Here is a 20,224-nt window from a genome sequence, read left to right as displayed (position 1 = left end):
GATTAAGTCTCTTGCCTATGGTTGGACAGTTAGTATCTATCAGAGGCAACTTGAGCCTAGGTCTTCTTGGCTTTGATAACAGCTCTCTATCCACTACTCCACACTGCCTTTCCCAAATGAAAAAGTAGAAATAATCAACAAATATATTTTAATCAAGTAGTAATAAATGAATAAACCCCAGAAGGACTACTTATGCTTCTAAGTATATAGGTGCTTAACCACCATTACTTAAAAAACAAAAGAAAAGGAAACCAAAACACATTTTTATCTAAATCTATAAGTAAGTTTCTCCTTTGAAGATATGAAGAAATGAACTCATAAATTGTAGGATTTTGTTTGTTTTGATGTTTGGTTATTTCTTTAAGTACCCTATCTCCTACCCCATATTCATCAGATCAGTACTCATTTTCTGTATGGAAAAGACCAAAGTTTTGGTTTTACAGAACTATGAAAGGAAGAGGAAATTTTTTCCAGAATGAACTTTGCCTTAAAAATTTCCTTATGTGCCCATACTACAGCTGGGAGGGAATCAGTGTCAGTGACCTTGTACCACAGGGCTCAGAGAAGAACTCTGAATGAAATGAACCCTGGTACTTAACAGATAATAAAAATCAAGGTCCAGAGGATAGATGTGGTTTTCCCAAGGTCATATAACAAGTTAGTGACAGAGGGAGAATTTGAATCCAGGATTCTGGTCCTGCCCTTTTCACTTTTATAGCATTAGAATCATGGAGGGGATCTGAAGTGGGGGGTGGAGGGAGAGGCTGCACTTGAAGAAGGGGGATTCTATCCTTTGAGTCATAATAGGGGCACCACTGAAACCTAGGATAAAAGGTTTTGATGATATTCAGTTGATTCCAATGAATCCATCATTCCCTGCCTCTTGCTTTTGAGAAGCAACCAACCAAACTTGAGTCTTTTTTTACAAGCTAGAAACACATCATTAGGAGTCCAACTTGGCAAAATTTGATTAATGCGGTTGATCCTATCCTACATTGCATTCCACTAATATCTCAATAATTTCATGTGGAAAGAGCCCCCTGAGAGCAATGAATTCACTTTATAAAAATCCAATTTTACATAAATAGAATCAATTTGAAATTGATTAACTCAGAGTCACAGTCATTTTCTAATAAAAGATGAATGATTTAAAATGATTCTTGATCAGCTATAAAGAAGGTTTGAAGTTTTAATGAGTTTCCCCATAAAACATTTTACAGCTCCATGGTTCACTGTCCATTTATGAACATAGTTTTGCTGTCATGTCTCTGGACTCTATGCTTAAACCCTGATCAATACCTCCTTTATCTGGGACAGCATTCTTCCTTGAAGGCAGAAAGACTTTGGGATATTTATCTTAAATAAAAGCAACCTCAAAAGAGAAAGATTGCCTTAGATATGGTGGAACTTCTTTTTCTTCTCATGTAACTCTAGGGATAAGCACAGCCAAAAACTCCACACAGCTTTTTAATGATGGAGGAGAGGAGAGCAAGGAATGCTTTAAAAGGACTGAGCTGAATTTGAAGTAGGGAGGAAAGAAAATGATAACCTGCTGGTAGAGCTTGACATCCTTAGGATCTTAGGCAGTTTATCAGTTTATGTCCAAAAGGGAAACACACACACACACACACACACACACACACACACACACACACACACACACACACACCCTGCCTAATGCCAAAAAGACAGAGATTTAGCTGAAGGAACATGTCAGGGAACAAAGAAGCCAAAACACCTGACCTGGAACACAGGACTGTGGTTTACTAGATACTGGGTCAGGCTAGAGCTCAGCCTGCTCTCTGACACATATCAGCAGGGTGTTCTGTGTCCTTGAGTACCTGCAACAGACTGCACAATAACCTTGGAAATTTTGGCCATTGAGTGGAAAACATTTGGAAATCATCCCTCCTCCTGGGGTGAGTATTGTATCTGGGGGAACTAAGCCCCCAAACTCTCAGTGCTTTTGGCAAGCCAAGGGAAATCTATGGAGGCAAAATTATTTCAATCAGTCAATAGACATTTATTAAGGGACTACTATGTGCAGGCACTCTGCTAAGCACTAGGGAGATAAAGAAAGGATCTCACATAGCGAAAATAATAAATGAAAAGAAACAAATATTGGGGAGGGTATGATGACATCCAGAGGAGTAAAGGGCATGTTATGGTGAGATGGCTACCAAGTGTCTTCCATAAATAAAGGATCTAGAAGGAGCTCAGCATTGCCCACTCCCCATCTTCTACCTTCTTTAGTTAGAAGGAATGAAGTGCTCAGGGGCAGGAAGAAATAGAGAAAATGAGTCTAAGGGTTGATATGATCTTGTAGGAAGATGAGATTCCAGATAGTATTGATGAAGTAGTACAATCAGTGAGAAATGGATGTGTGATCTGTGATCTAATTAGGTAGTATCCCCAAATCCTAGACCAAGAATCCTGAAACTTTTCATATGCCTCTTTGGCAGATTGTTGAAAACTATGAACTCTTCCTAAAATTTTATTATATTATTAAATTTATCATTGAAGAAAACAAGTTTTTGGACTCACATTGCTATGAGGGAGAGAAAGATATCCAGTGTGTGGTGAAATGAGAGGATTCTGAGCCAGGGGATAATTGCTTAAAGGCCACTGATTCAATTTATATTCCAAAACTGATCTTTTGCCACTTTTATCCCCAAAAAGCCAATATCCTGGGGACAGAAGTAAAGTCTGTTATTGTTCCCAAATAACAGTTCTGATTCATTAATATCAATGAGGTGAATACAGTGGTTCTTAACCAATTTTATGCCATAAACTCCAGATTAATGAAGCCTATGAACCTCCTCTTAGAATTTTGCTTTTAAATTTATAAAGTAAAGTACATAATTTACACAATTGAAAGAATCCACTAAACCCCTCCTGAAAGAGATCCCAAAATGAAAATTCCTAGATATATTATAGTTAAATTCCAGAGTTTAATAGTCAAGAAGAAAATATTTCAAAGAGACAACAAAACACAATTCAAATATCATGGGGCCATGGACAGGATCAAATTTAGCAGTTTTTTTAATATGATGTTCCAGAGAGTAAAAAAATCTAGGATTATAAACAATCCTACTCAGTAAAATTTACCCTTTAAAGCTAAAAAACTGGATATTTAAGGAAATAGAGGACTTTCAAATATTCCTAAGGAAAAAAAATGAGAACTCAATAGAAAATTTGACATCCATACACAAGATTCAAGGGAAACATAAAAAGATAAACACGAGAATAATCAAAAGGAATTCAATAAAGATAAACTTTTATATTCCTTTATGAAAAGATGACATATATGTAATTCCTAATAATTTTATCATTATTAGGGCAGTTAGAAACAGTCTTCATAAACAGAAGGCATTGATAAGTCAATTATATTGGAATGAGCAAAAAAAAGGAGTGAAAAAAGAGATGCGCTGAGAGAAGGGGTAAGGAAGAGGTACAATGGGGAATTTTTTTCTCACATAAAAGAGGTTTGAAAGGAAGAGTATTTATAATGGAGGGTGAAGTTATAGAAAATGCTTAAACCTCATTTTCATTGCAATTGGTTTAAAGAAAAAAGAATATATATATATGTGTGTGTGTGTGTGTGTGTGTATCTATACACACACACACACACACACACACACACACACACACACACTTACACAGTTGGCTATAGATAGTTATCTTACCCAACAGAGAAATAGAGGGGGGGAAAGTAAGAGATATGGAGGAGATGGAGATAATAAAAGAAAGGGCAGATTAAGGGAGGAAGTAGTCAAAAGCAAAACAGACTTTTCAGGAGGGAAAAGAAAATAGAGAAAAGGATAAAAGAATCTCACTCTCTAAATTCAGGTCTGTTTCAATGGAACCAGCTTAAAAACTAGGAAAACTGATTTAGCCAAATTGATTTTGGATCAAGGAGACTCTGCCACATTAATGAAAGATTCTCTCAATCTATGATCTGTTCCAAACTATTCTATCATTGGCTAGAGTGAAATAAGGATGAGACCAGTTACTTTTCAGTACCCATAATCACATCATTCAGATATCTAGGAGAATCTATTTGCTAGCTAAATTATTACCTAAGATGAATGAGCTGAGGAAGCTTCCCTAGATATTCTTCAAAATCCTTCCTCTCCACAGGCAGCCTACACTGGAACCTCAAAGGGCAGCACCTGATAACAAAATTCTATTGTTATAACTGAACCCTAGAAAACTTTTTAAAGTCTTCTTTACCTCTGACTCTAGCCTAGTTTTTGTTTGTATACCCCTAGTCTTGGAACTTTGAGTGTAGACCTCAATTGCATCTACTCAGTACACTGCTGCCTGTCTTGTGAAATGCCTCAAATTAGTCCCTGTCCATTCTACCCAAGGCTTGGAAATCCAGGTACAGACCCTTTTTGGCCTATTTGTTAAGCACTTTCCTTCTCCATTCTAGACCTTGACTATCTTGGCATGAATTCTTTGATAGAAACCCAACTCTACACCAGATTATGCTTATCAAAATTTTAGCTAAGTAGGTTGTTATCCCATCAGATCAAAAAATGTAAGATTTGAAAGGGAGTTCAAAGTCTATGTGGAAAAAAATTATATACAAAAGGAATCCCCACCATACCATAGCAGAGAAGTGATTATCCAACTTCTTCATAAAGATCTCTAAGGAAAGAGAATCTACCACCACTTAAACTCATTTTAATTCTATCTAGTTTTAATTGTTAGTAACTTTTACCCAAGTCAGGATTAAATTTACCTCCATTCTGGGGTCAAATATACTACATCTAATCTCTCCCCCATATTCAAATACATGAAGACAGTTTTCTTTTCTGCAGAATGCCTAGTTCCTTCAACTATTCCTTATATGTATTATGGACTCTATACCTGAGGGCAGGGATTCTTAACCAATTTTATGCCACAACTTCCTTTGTAAAATAATGGGGCCTACAGATGCCCTTTCAGAATAATGTTTTCAAATTCATAAATTAAGTGCATAATATTACAAAATTCACCACCCTGATTGCCCTCCTCTTGCCACTACCCACAATGTCATTCTTTCTTCCAAAAAAAAAGTTTTATTTCATTAAATATTTCTCAAATATATGTTTAATTTTTTAATGGTTGTTTTTAAAATTTTTGAATTTCAAATTCTTTTCCTACTATCCCACTCCTTGAGAAGAAAACCAATTTGATATAGATTATACTTGTAAAGTCATGCAAAATATAGTTCCATATTAGCCATGTGGCAAAAGAAAACACAAACCTAAAAGAAAAGGAAAAACAAAGTTTTAAAAGTATGTTACAATCAGTATCCTGACTCCATCAGTTCATTCTCTGAAAGTTGATGGCATTTTTCCCAGAGCAGTGACTATCCAACTTCTGCTTGAAGACCTCCAAGGAAAGGGAACCTACAGCAAGAAGTCAACAAATCCCCACTGGCTAACAAAGTCACAGTTTGGGAGATGGGGAACTTCAAGGCAGCCCCCTGAAAATGAGGCCCCCACAGATCCTCCTCTGTGAACATCTCTCTCTCTCTCCAACTTCCCTTAGTAAAGGACTTGTTATGATTATTGTTCCCTCCCCAGTACAGGAGAAATAATATAAGAGCAAGTAATTATAGGGTTAACACAAATATATCCCACTTTATTCCCACTAGATTATTACCCTAAAAAGATTGCATTCACATAATTAAAGCCTAAAGATCATTACCCATTATCCCTCCTTTCTCTCTCAAGCAGAGATATGCTTCAAGGCCCCACAATCAACACTGGCCAAATGCTTGAGCACCATAATAAAATTTTCCTTACAGTTAACACACTCCAATGAATTTGTTAGTGGACAGAAACCAGGCAATATTGCCAGGTTCTTTAAAGTAACACAAGAAAAACAGAACTTGTAAATTGAGGAAAACCCCAAATCTGATCTGCTTCATGTTACCTTTTAACCCTGTACTTAGATATGAAATGTTTTGTAATTCATATCCTAAGAAATTGTGATTGATTGTGAAAGCTGATCAAAAGCACAATGATCCTCCCAGGTCAGGGGGTACTAACCTCCAAACTACCCCTATCCATGTCATTCATCTCCATCACAAAGTTTCTGTTGTAGTAACATGGTAAATGATCACAGAATTCTTTGTTTTAGTAACATCACAAGATTGTTGATTAAGTGATTTGTTAATGTGCGACATATCCAATTAAATGTAGAAGATCATGTATGCAAAAAATTGAATGTGTGCCAAAGAACTATGTACTCACTAACCTATATAATAAACAAACCTCCATGCCGGCAGAACCGGCAGAACACTATGTGATGCCTACACATGTGGGACTGATCATGTAGTGCTTCTCACTCCATCATTCAACTGAAATCGTCACACCTGGGCAGAGTGGACCACAGACCCTCAGAGAGACTGCTGGACGGATCTCTAAAACCTACTACCACTTAAATGAAATCATTTCAATTTTGTTTGTTTCAATATTGTTGAGAATAACAAAATCATTCACAGCTGATTGATCATCATACAGTATTGCTGTTATTATATAAAATGTTCTACTAATTCTGCTCATTTAATTCATATTTTCCTGAAACCATCCTACTCATAATTTCTTAAAGCACAATAGTGCTTTACTCCATAATAATCATATAATCCAACTAGCTCATCCATTCCCCATTTTATAGGCATTCCCTCAACTTCTAATTCTTTGTCACCACAAAATGAGTGGCTATGAATATTTTTGTACATATATATCCTTTTCCTTTTTTTATCTCTTTGAGGTACAGATCTAGTATTTCTGGGTCAAAAGGTATGCACTCTTTTATTGCCCTTTAGGTATAATTCCATATTGCTCTCTAGAATGTTTGGATCAGTTAACAACTCTGTCAACAATGCATTAGTGTATTTATTTTTTCATATCCTCTCCAACATATGTCATTTTCTTTTTTCCATAATATTAACTTAATCTTATAAGTATGAAGTATTACCTCAGAGTTCTTTTCATTTGTATTCCTCTAATCAACAATGAGTTAGAGCATTTTTGCATGACTATAGTTAGCTTTAACCTCTTCTTCTGAAAATTGCCTCTTCATATCTTTTGACCATTTATCAATTGGTAAATGAATTATATTCTATAAATTTGACTTGGTTTTCTATATATTTGGGAAATGAGGCATTTATCAAAAAAACTTGCTGAAAAAATTTCCATTTCCTGCTTTCATTCTAATCTTAGTTTCATTGCTTTTGTTTGTGCAAAAGGTTTTTTAATTTAATATAATCAAAACTATCCATTTTACATCCCATAATGCTCTTTTGTTTAATCATAAATTCTTCCTTTATCCATAGATCTAACAGGTAAAATATTTAATTCTCCCCTAATTTGCTCATGGTATCACCTTTTAAGTCTAAATCATGTTCCTATTATGATCTTATCTCAGAAGCATGAGATGTTGGTATATATTAGTTTCTGCCAAACTGCTTTCCAGTTTTCCCAGTAGTTTTGATTAAATAGTGAATTCTTGTCCCAAAAGCATGAATCTTTGGGTTTATCAAACATTAGTTTACTATAGCCATTTACTACTGTATTGATTCCCTAGATATTCTTGCCCCTTTATTCTTCCAGATATATTTTGTTATGTTTTTAGCTCTGTTTTTTTTTTTGATGGTTTGGCATGGCACTGAATAAGTAAATTAATTTAAGTAGAATTGTCATTTTTATTATATTGACTCAGCCTAACCATGAGCAGTTAATATTTCTCCAATTGTTTAGATCTGACTTCATTTGTGTAGAAAGTGTTTTGTAAATGTGTTCATATAGTTCTTGGATTGTCTTGGCAAATAGATTCCCAAGTATTTTAGATTCCCTGAAATTATTATAAATGCAATATCTTTTTCTACCTCTTCTTACTGAACTTTGTTATTAATACATAAAAATACAGGTGATTTGTATGAATTTATTTTACAATTTTTTTTTAAAAAAATTACATTTGCTGAAATGAATTGCTTTAACTAATTTTTAAGTTGATTCTCTAAGCATACCGTTATTATCTGTGTGATAGTGTTGTTTCCACATTACCTATTTGGGTTCCTTGATTCCTTTAATTTCTTTTTCTTCTCTTACTGTTGTAGCTAGCATTTCTAGTACAATGTTGAGTAATAGTAGTGGTAATGGGCATCCTGATCTTAATGGAAAGGATTCTCGCTTATACTTCTTACAATAATGTTTACTTTTGGCTTTCAAAAGATATTGCTTATCATATGAGGAAAGGCTACATTTATTCCTGTGCTCTCTACTAATTTTTTGTAGGAATGAATGTTGCAGCTTGTCAAAAGCTTTTTCTCCATCTATTGAGATAATCATTTGTTGTTTTTGTTATTGACATGGTTAATTATATTGATAGTTTTCCTAATATTGAACCAGTCCTATGTTCCTGATATAAATCCCCCTGTGGAAATTAATATTACTTTGTCATTGATTCTACTGTATTTGTTCCACAGTGTAATTCATTTTATGCTGTATTGATTTTATAATTGGGTCTATATTTACCTAGTTTGAGTTTGTTCATGAATCCAGCTGAGTCTGCGTCTACTTGACTTCAGTTGAACTCATGAATCCAAGTGAAGTAGCTAAAAGGTAGTATAGTGTAAAAGAAAGTTTTGTTATCTCTCCTCCCATATTGGTTTCTCCTAGGATACTTTATAGGTGTACCTTTGTTTAACCCCACAAAATTACCATTCCCAAAATATATGTCTGATCTTTCCTGTTTTTGTGTATTTAGGGAAGTTTTTATCTCTTCCAAGGAGACAGCAAGGCTGCCTCTAGCAAAAATTTCAGGATACAGATGGGCCCCCTAGAACAATTAACATTTCTTAATTGTTAAAGAGGGGCATGATTAGCCTTACCTAAATGCTAGCACACATTACCTGAATGCCAGCCCACCTTTCTCAGTATGGCTGATCATAAAGCTCTCCCATTACCTTGACTCCACCTCCTTTCCCATGTCTCAATATTTTTTTTTCCTTCTCCTCAAGGTCCCTAGCTTTACTGTGGTTTACTTTGATAAATTATATATGCCTCTGTTAATAAATTGATATATTGCTCAGAGAAAATAAACCTCAATTTGCATTTGTCACATATTACTTACCACAATACCTCATTATAAAGTATGATCTTGGTGATATATTGCTGTAATCTCCTTGCTAGTATGTTATTTTAAACTTTTGCATCAATATTCATTATGAAAACTTGTCTGGAGTGTTCTTTCTCTGTTTTTTCTCTTTCTAGTTTAGATATCAGCACCATATTTGTGTCATAAAAGAAATAAGGGAAAACTTGTTCTTGGCCAGTTTTTCCAAATCATTTATAAAGTATTGGAATTAATTGTCCTTTAAATGTTTAGTAGAATTCACTTGCAAATCCTTTGGTCCTGGGGATTTTTTCTTAGGAAGTGCATTGATGATTTACTCAATCCCTACCCCCTCCAAGATAAGGCTATGTATTTTATTTCTTCTTCTGTTAATCTAGGTAGTTTTTATTTGGGTAAATATTCATTAATTTCATTTAGATTGTTAGATTTATTGGCCTAAATTGGGCAAAATAGCTGCAAGTAATTGCTTTAATTTCTTCTTCCATGGTTGTGAATTCACCCTCTTTTGATATTTATACTAGTAATTTTGTTTCTTTTTAAAATCAAATTAGCCAATGGTGTATCTGTTTTATTGGTTTTCTTCATAAAAAATGACTCCTTGTCTTATTTATTGGTTCAATGGTTTTCTTATTTTCAAATTTATTAATCTCTCCTTTGATTTTTGAGTATTTCTAATTTTGTATTTGGTGATTTTTAATTTGTTCTTTTTCTAATTTTTTTTGTTTAATTTAAAGTCCAATTAATTGATCTGTTCTTTCTCTATTTTATTAATGTAAACTTTAGAGATATAATTTTTTCCTATGTTCTGCTTTGCCTGCATCCAATAGACTTTGATATGTCGTCTCATTGTTGTCATTTTCTTTTATGAAATTGTTTCTGTGATTTTTTCTTTGACCCATTCATTCTTTGGGATTAGATTTTTTTAATTTCCAATTAAATTATAATTGCTTCCATAGCCCTTAATTAAATGTAGTTTTTGTTGGATTATTATATAAAAAAGATATATTTGATATTTTGCCTTTATACATTTGGTTGTGAGTTTTTTAATGACCTGATTCATGGTCAATTTTTGTGAAAGTATCATGTGTAACTGAGCAAAAGGTCTACTCATTTCTATTCCCATTCAGTGTTATCCATAGGTCTATCATAGCTAACTTTTCTAAAATACTATTCATCTCTAATTCTAAGAGAATAAAATTGAAGTCCTCCACTAGTTAAGTTTTACTGTGTATTTCGTCCTATACCTAATTTAACTTTCCATTTAAGAATTTGAATGCTATTCCATTTGGTACAAATATGTTTATTATTGATATTACTTCATTTTCTATGGTACCTATTGGCAAAATATAGTTTCTCTGCTTATCTTTTTTAGATTAGGTCACTTTTTTGTTTTTTCTTTGTCTGAGATCATGATTACAACCACTGATTTTTTTAAACACACCTGAAGCATAATAGATTTTGCTCTAGCTCCTTCCTTTTACTCTTTATGTATCTCTGTCTCAGGTGTGTTCCTTGTAATCAGCATATTGTTGTTTCGCTCACATTCACATTCACAATTATCATTACTAACTGCTTATTTCCCTCCAACCTATTTTGCCCACTTATCCTTCTCTCTCTCTTTTTAACCCTGTCCCTCCTCAAAAGTCTGTTTTGCTTCTGACCATTGCCTCCCTTAGTATGCCCTCCCTTCTCTTATCTTCTTTATCTCCTATTTCCCTGTAAGGTAAGATAGATCTCTATACTGAGTGTATATATCATTCTCTCTTTGAGGCAATGCTGATAAAGAGTAAGGTTCAAGTGTTACCCATCACTACCTCCCTTACAAAAGGACCTTGTTCCCCCATAATCACAAGTGATAGTATTTCTTTTGGCCCTGTAATTATGACTGGGTCCCCTGCTCTTCTGCAAGAACAAGTTCTAGCTCTCCTTTCTACGTTGGAACAAAAACAAGGGCTCCTGATTCTTTGTGAATGACCAAAAGCATTCTTCTCTGCCCTAGATCTGTGATCAACACTCCTGGTCCCTTGTGGTCTCAAATTTTATCACTCCTTTTGGCCCTAGTACTAAGATTTAGCCCCCTGCTTTCCTGCTGCCATGAGCCCCAACTACCTTGTGAATAACCACAAGCACTCCTCTCCACCCTTTGCTGTGACCAGGACCCCTATGTCTTTGCAGCTATAAGCACTAGTACTTCTTGTTATCCTGTAGCTGTGACCCAAAATTGTATATAGGAATTACAACAAGGTCCTGCACTTAATGTAGCAAAGGTTCCCTGTAATGTTTATTTGATCCATTGTCTAACTACTATGGGCTAAGAGCTCCTGAAGTTATTTCTGCCTCTGTTGCTGCCACCTTCAAGACCTGTTGCTAGGATTGACTTAGAATGGCCTGTGCAATGCTTTGGGTCAGCCACTACTCAGGTATGACAGACCTTTACTGAAGACTTCCTAAGTTGTCTTAAGGTAAAATTTTAATCTCCCATCCCCCTGACCTTTCTTTGAATTTTCTACTTCAAATTTGATTTGAGTTATCATTTTAAATTCATTCAGAAAGGAATGCTGAGAGAGGTCAAGTTTCTGTCCCAACTCTGCCATTTTGGCTCCACCCCTTCAATGGCATTCTTAAACCATTATATCCCATACTAAACACAATACTTCACAATAGGTTTGAGCAGGACAGAGTATAGTAGGACCATTATCTCATTATTCTTGGAAACTATGCTCTTCTTGACTCAATACAGGATTGTATTACCTTTTTTGGCTGTCATATCATACTGCTGATTCATACTGAGCTCATAGTTCACTGATATAGTGATACTGTTTTCAGATAAACTGCTACCTCACTTTTCTTCTCCTATTTTATCATAGGAAAGTTAATATTTTGTCACCAAGTGAGAAACTATTGAATTTTATTTTATTAGTCTCAGGCCAATGATCTAGCCTGGGCTGGGCAAACCATGACTTTCAGGTGAAATCTGTGCTGCCACTAGTTTTTGTATAACCTTCAAGCTAAGATTTTTTTTTTACATCTTAAATTGTTTTAATTTAATTGCATTTGATTTTTTGTATTCAGAAATGTAGCAACCATTCTTAGATAACAGGTCTGTCAAGATCCTTTTGGACCCTGATTCTCTTCCATTGTATGAGTTATCCCTCCCACATTTGAATTTTCTGCAAATTTGATAAGCAGACCATCCAAATATTTATCTAAGTCATTAATAAACAATGTTAAGCAACCCAAGGCCAAGTTTAGACAATAGGACTCAGTAAGGAACAAATATCACAAAAATTCTACTCTAGCACCATATTGTGTCACAGAGATTACCTTCATATCCAAAGACTATTCTAATGGTAGCATTGGTGGATTCTAATCTGCTGGAGAGTCTTCCAATATTTTCTAGAACACTGGGTATGTTCTAGAGATTCCAGAGATCATCCTAGCATAGTAGGAAGTTTATAATCAGTGGATTGAACCCTAAGTGAGGAATTCTTTGGTCCTAGAAACTCAGAAAAAGAAAATTAAAACTGCATATTGGTCTTCATTCCTGTACAGCCTCCTTCCATTTTAGTGATGATGGCCACAGTGTTATAAAAAGGGCAGAAGAGCCATTTTTAAACCTCATATGATTTAATTGTGCTCCAAAATGGTATCATTGGCCAATGACTGAGTAGATATTCTACTAGAGAGACTAGATCATATAGTCTTTATTCGCATTATGATTATGAATAGAATAAGAAGGTATGAAAAGGGCACAACTAAATGGAAGAATAATTCACTTCTTGGAGAGCCAGAATTGGTATTATCATGTGTCTGAAAACAAGACATGTCATTTCATGGTACACTTGGACATTCTGTATTAAAGTATTGATGATGAGCATCTGCAAGAGGCTACCATGAAGTAATTATAGTTTAAACAACAACATTCATTTCAAAGAATAAAGAGATTGAGAAATTCATGAAGTACAATAAAAATCCTACAAATTAAATGAGTATCTTTTTGAAACTCAGTAATTTCAGTACAAAGGTAGTGTTATAGGGAATTTAAGGGAAGGGGGAAAGGTTGTAGGAAAGGGAAAACACACAATTATATAAATACATTTATTAATAAAGGAAGGTAATGATGGGGAAGAAATGGAGAAGGTTGACCATCTGAGTATCACCCACCCAGATACTTAACCTAATAAGTTCCTATACTAAGCTTAAACTGTCTAAATTAAACTAAACTAAAATTAACTAAGGATAAGTCCAAACAGAGAGCCCAGATTCTCACACAGAGTCCTTGGAGGGTCAGACTGAAGACATCCAGTTGTAAAGTCATTAGAAGATCCAGGAAAGGGAAACATTCTCTTCCAAAATCACTTTGTCCAACCAGAATGAATGGGGAACTTCCTCTCAACTTTTTCTTGGTGCTAATCTAAGGCAGGCAGCTTGAAAGATGTTTTTTTCCCAAGGAGAATCTCAGAGTCAAAGCTTCAGTGTGGAGATCCAGCTTCAGACGGACAGTTGAAAGCTGCTCCAACTCCGATAGAATTTTGACCCAGCCAGCTCTTGTAGAATCCTTGGCTTGAGGGCTGTCAATCAATCCTTGCAATCCACTTTGCACCTTCCCTTGCTACAGTAGGCATGGAGGTAGGTGGTAAAAAAAAAAAACATTCAAATGTCACTGAGACCTCATAGATTTAGAATTTTCTTTCAAAGTGCATATTACAATTCTCCAAACCTCCCTGTCCACTGAAACTTTTAACCATGTTCTCTTGAAAGTTCACGATGGGTAGTCCATTCAAAGTACTATAATAGTCAAATCTATAGGGTTTATCAAGCCCCTAAGATGTTCTAGCCATTATACTAAATGCTGGGGATACAAAGAAAGACACAAATAGCCTATTCTCTCAAGGAGTTCATAAACTTATTTTTTTTCTTTTATTGTGTAACAGTGGCGCATTCTAACTACCTATAATCTCTAGTCACTTATATAAATAACAATATTCTCTTCCTACAATCCTAGCATATATTTTCATTATGTTTTTTTTTCTTATTTTTCTTCAAAGTTCCACATTGGTTATACAAGGTATCCCAAAGGTCTTAATGCAATTTTCAGCTTTAATAATGTCAGTCAACAAACATTTATTAATCACCTACTATGGGCTAGTCACTATACTAAGTATGGAGGTACAAAGAAAGGCAAAAAATGGTCCTTGCCTTCAAGAAGACCACAATCTAATGAGGAAGACAACATGCAAATAATTATAAACAAATATACTATAAACAGGAAAAACTGGAAATAATTAGCAAAGGGAAGACACTAGAATTAAAAAGAATTGGAAAAGGCTTCCTGCAAAAAGTGAGATTTTAGCCAGGAAAGCCAAAGATACAGAGATGAAGAGGAAGAACATCCCAGACATGAAAATACTATTTAGGAGATGGAGCAACAAGGTGGTCCATGTCACTCAATTGAAGAGTGGCATTGTTGGGAGAGGGAGAGATGCCTGGAAAGGCAAAAAGGCAGCTGCAAATATGTTATGAAAGATTTTTAATGCCCTACAGAAGATTTTATAATTGGTCCAATATGTTATAGGGAGACACCTCTGTATATAGAATGGGGTGGGGGTGGAGTAATATGGTCATACTTCAGAAATATAAATTTACTAAACTTGTCCCACAAAAGCATTTAAAAGTTTAATTAATTACATTTCTTTCACATTTGTTTACTTTTGTGAATTTTGAAAAATAAAACTAATTTTAATAAGATAGGGTCAGGAAGCATTTCTAAATCCCCCTTAATTCTAGCACCTTCCTATATTGATTATTTCCTAATTCTTCTATAGGGTGTTGAGTATTCAAGGAAAACTAGCACATGTAGTTTGAGGGGTCGATGAGCCCTTTTCAGGGCTGTTCATCTACCTGTGATGTCCACCTCTCACTCAAATCTCACCTGTGACCTCAAGAAACTAGAGTATGCACAGTACCACATCCCAGCAAAACCATATTGGCATTTGGGCTAAACAGGTTGAGGGTTATCAATGGCCACAAAGTCATCAATGATTTGGAGAAGTCTACCCCAAACATATGAAGACTTTCCTGGTAGAATGGGTGGATGAAGACATATATTATTCCAATGGCCATGAAGGCAGCTAAAGAGCCTGTGGAGCACTTAGATCTTGGTAAGACACAGAAGATACCAAGATTATTTACTGCCTGGGCCATTGCCAGTTATCTTGAATTTTTTCTTATTTTGTTGAAGCTGTAAGAGACAGTGAGACTGATGACTTTGAGCAACTTTGCCTAATTTAAATCCAATTCATACACAAGTCAAGACATTACTGCATGATGTCATTGGTCTTCTTCAAAAAATGAAGGACAAACTATAATTTATCCTATGTATAGCTTGTTTGTACATGTTTGCTTCTCTCCCCCCATTAGATTGTGAGCTCCTTGAGGGTAGGGTTTATCTTTTGGCCCTGTTTGTGTTGCTAGTGCTTAGCACAGTGCCTGACACATAGTAGGTACTTAACAAATACTTACTAACTAAAAATAATTATGCATTATATACTTCATGTGTGACAGTCTGGATGGCATTTTCTCAGACTGGTTAAAAAGTAGCTGAATAATTTTTTTTCAAAATTCAAAAATTGTCTAGAGCTATATGGCACAAAAAAGTACTTATTCTGAATTTTAATAAGAAAAAGCAGTATTTTTAAAATCAGTCTTTCAATTTTTTTAAAAAATAAGTTCATAGCTTTTATACTTCTAAAGTTATTAAAGTTTAAAACTGCACTAAGACTTTTGGAACACTGTATAGTGCAACTTGTTCACATCGACTGTGCTTTTCCCTATTGCCCTCTGTATAATATTCATTTCAACTTCTTTGAAGTCTGTTGTATTTTGTGTCTCACAGTCTCACAGCAACTTCAGTCAGTTCTCTCCACCCAAACTAAGCAATATCTCTGCCTACAGCTATGCTATTGTAAAAATAAATTGGCCTTCTGGAATCCCTTCCATCCTTCAAAATCCAAGACTTGAAGGGACTGCTTAAGCAATAACTCTACATAGGTCTCTGTGGTTTCTTACCTTGTCCCTAAGTTTTGTGAGAACTTGACCAAAGTGTTCCATAATTGTCAGTTCATTAAGGAAAATCTGAGATGCTATGGACTCAGACCACCATGTTTTACCAAAGTCTGCCCATGCTTTGGTCTTTTGGTCTTTCAAGAGGGAAATGTCAGGGTTCAAAATTTATTTTTTTCCTCTTCTGATATGAGAAAATGGATATGAATATTGCCATTGACGGTTAGGGTACAGTAACCTGTACTATAGAATCTGTGTGGCATGGGGGGATGGGGATCATAGCAATGTAAACCCTTCAGTTTTCCAAATTATCACTTCCCTTTCTCCCCTTCAAAATTCCTGGCCCTTCCATTCTCTGATATCAATTAGTTTTACTGGGAGAAATAAAAGGATTTGATAAGTTAATTCACATTAAGGTGACAAATGATCCACAACAGTTAAAATGTTTTATCCCCTATGACTGACTATATTTACATTTTTTAAAAGATCATTCCCACTAAAATGAATGGATCTATAACTGTGGGATTTTTAAGATTGTCATTACAAGACTGAAACAGGATGGTAAAACATTAGACAGATAACAAGACAGGCCAAGAAAAAATGAATAAACTTTTATAAAGACCCTTTCAAGGGACTCTATAGCTTAGGGGTGTAAAGACTCAGTTAGAAGCAATACAAGAGCCTAGGTAGATCTGAACCAAAAAAGCTAAGTTATCGGGTGCCACTCTGAAAAAGGGGAGTGGTGAGAGGAGTCTAGCATCCCTCAGGCAGCACTTGATCACATAGCTGCTCTTCATACCAATGCACTACAATTTACTTTTGACTATGCACTTCTTTTCCAGCCCATCTCCTTCCAATATTGCTATGCTGACAACAAACACATCAGAAGTCTACTTACAAATCCTGGAAAGAATCATTTCTCCCATTTTGGAATGGTGGAGGACAAAAGCCATATCATAGCTTGGGTCTTTGAACGGGTAGTCCACACAGTGATATCTTCCTGTTATTCCCTAAGGGTCATCTCATGTTTACAACCTTGTCTCAACTGAAAATCCTCTTGTGTAGCTGAAACCACTAAAATAACTTACATTTCATGTCATTATTTTATTTTTTAAGGGAATGATTCACTAAACTGCAAGCATTGTAATATCAAGAGAATACATCAATCAGCTAGCTCTCCCAAGCCCTTGTTGTCCACAGTGAATACTTACTTCATCCCTTCCTGACCTTGCTTCCCTCCTCTGGAGAGATGGGAAGTCATGAGTCCAGCCTGGCCCATCCCCAAGACCTATCTCTAGCCTCAGGGTCAACTTAGAGAAACTAGGAATTTCAGGATAATGAAGTGAAGCTTCAAAGTCTGGAAGCCACTCCTGTACTCTGCAGTAATTCTCTAATATAAATGGGAGTGCCCTTTCAACAACTCTAAATCTCCTACCAAGCCAGGTATAAGCAGAAGTGATGAAATTCCCCACTGCTGAATTTGTTATATGGAAGATCCAAAGCCTGATCTTATTAGAGGAGAGAAAGAAATTTTAAAGTTCCCCAACTCCCTTGTAGGACACAAGAATGACCTGCCATTTTCCCTCCTTCTTTCTGCTTTTCTCCCTTCTTCCTAATTTAGTTTTCAAAACTTTGGTGGCTCAGTGGGCTCATTCAATCTGAGTCCACAATGGCTTGCATCCATTGCTAAGCACCCCACAGTCAGGAGTAGGGAGGAAGGAAGTGAGAAGGCAGGAGGTAGGAGTGAGACCCAGGGGGGGGAAAGATCAGAACAAGGGAGGTGAACTGATTTTCCTTCACTGGATCCCAGTTTTCTTTTTAGCTAGAGCCTTCCTATGGTATTCAAATGCTAAGGAGGCAAAGTTTGTGCCTAAACATCACTTTAGCCAAAGAATTCAAAAGGCAAATAATGTAGCGATGGACTCCATAGGCTGCCAAAAATAAAAAATAAAAATCTCAAAAAGGTCAAAAGACTGCAAATTGTGCTTTCCCATTCAAATTTATTATTTGGAGCTGTGCTCAGCAGGATATATGATGTCGCCCTTCTCCCCTTTCTTTCCTTAGACCTCCTCAACTTGGCAGCTTGACTAGCTCCATTATCTTTTCTTCTCTCATTGCCAGTGGGGAAGAACCCTATCCCACTGTTTCCTCCAGTTTAGCTTTTCTAAACAGAAGTTCAGAAGGGTGGAGGGAAATAAGCAGTTTATAAATAAATGATTTGTTCAAAGTCCCTCCAATGCAAAGAACCTAGATTGGACTAAGAGAGCATCACTATAGGGAGGCTCCTTTTCTGATGCCAAGGATTTATACAGTCATGGAGAAACCATCTGCCAAGTGTTAATCCAGGTGCCAAATTTGGCTCTTGGAAAAATTGTGAAGTTGATCAAATTTAGTGTTAGGACTCCAGCTACCCTGTCTTTTGGCCTATCTGTACCTCCCTTCAGGAACAGGCCTACATTCACAGCTTCTCTATCTAAAAACCCAGTGGTCTCATGCCTTCTTTCTTTTCCTCTCCCATCTTAAAATGCTGTTCTGAGATCCTGTGTTTATAACTAAGATGTAGAATAACTCTAAATTATGTTAACTCTTCTAGGGTTCTGAATTTTCTTTAGGATCAAGGCTAGAGGAAATAAGAATTTCTTCAAATCATAGGCCAATGGGTCTAGAGCTGGAAGGAACTTCTATGATCCTCTAATTCAGCCCCACAGAGGAGACCTAAGTGTTTGATCCAAAGTCACAGTGACAGTAAGAGACTGAGGGCATTTAAGCTTAGGTTCTCTGACTCCCAACCCAGGAATCCTCTCTGCTTCAAGCCTCAACAAGCAGATAGCACAGGGGACCACACTATTGCCTCTGATATCATGTGGATCTCAAAGCCCTGTCCTTCACCAACATTATGGAGTTTAAAGATCAAGTTCTACCTTGGCAGTTAATTTGAAAAGGATCCTTATCTCTCTTTTAGCTCATTGTTTCTAACAATTAGTTTACCCTGGAAATGTAGTTCAAATCTATTGCTATTCAATCATTTCAATCATATCCAATTCTTTGTGACCTCTAGACAAAGATATTGGAGTGGTTTGCCATTTCCTTCTCCAGTTAATTTGACAGATGAGGAACCTGAGGAAAACAGGACTAAGTGACTTGCCCAGGGTCACACAGCCAGTAAATGTCTGGAACTCCATTTGAACTTGGGTCTTTCTGACTCCAAGCCTGGCACGCTATCCACTACACCACCTAGCTACTCTAATTTATGACTAGGTTTATACAAATAAGTGTACTGGAAATTGAGCTCCCATACAAGTTCTCAAAATGATGGTAATTCTGGCTAGGGATCAACCTTTATTCTATATCAAAGAAAACAGCAGAAAATGCAAAGGACTCACATAAAGGAGTTCATAAACACTCCCTTACTCCCAATATGAGCAGACACACACCGAATACTCACAGAAACTCTTCTTCAGAAGAGGAGCAAACTTAATTTTTTCTGGGGTAACTCTTACATTTCAGTGAAATTCTTCTCTCCCATGAAATTCTATCCATATACTTCTGAGGCAACTCTCAGTAATGCCTTGACCACTCTCATTTCTTGGGCTAGGAACATCTAGTTTCAGGAACTGTCCTCCTGGACCTTTAAACATGCCAGGCACTAAAATGATTTACTTTGCCTAGGCATGAGTCCAGCATCACCTGGAACCACTATGCACACCAGAAAAAAGCAGGCAGAGGAAAATATAAAAGTGATATTCACTCTAGCCAAAGGAGCTCTGGGAATTTACTCAGAATTGTATAACATAGTCATATGAGATACTCATTTTAGTACTCAGAAGTCATGAGAACAAGTTACTCAATGTATTTTTTTAAACCCTTACCTTCCATCTTAAAATCAATACTGTGTATTGGTTCCAAGGCAGAAGAGGAGTAAGGACTAGGCAATGGAGGTTAAGTGACTTCTCCAGGGTCACACAGCTAGGAAGTATCAGGTCAGATTTGAAACCAGGACCTCCTAAACCTGGTTTTCAATCCTCTG

This window comes from Monodelphis domestica, chromosome 3, assembly GCF_027887165.1.
Source record: "Monodelphis domestica isolate mMonDom1 chromosome 3, mMonDom1.pri, whole genome shotgun sequence".
NCBI lineage: Eukaryota > Metazoa > Chordata > Mammalia > Didelphimorphia > Didelphidae > Monodelphis > Monodelphis domestica.
Note: the sequence above shows the minus strand (reverse complement) of the source record.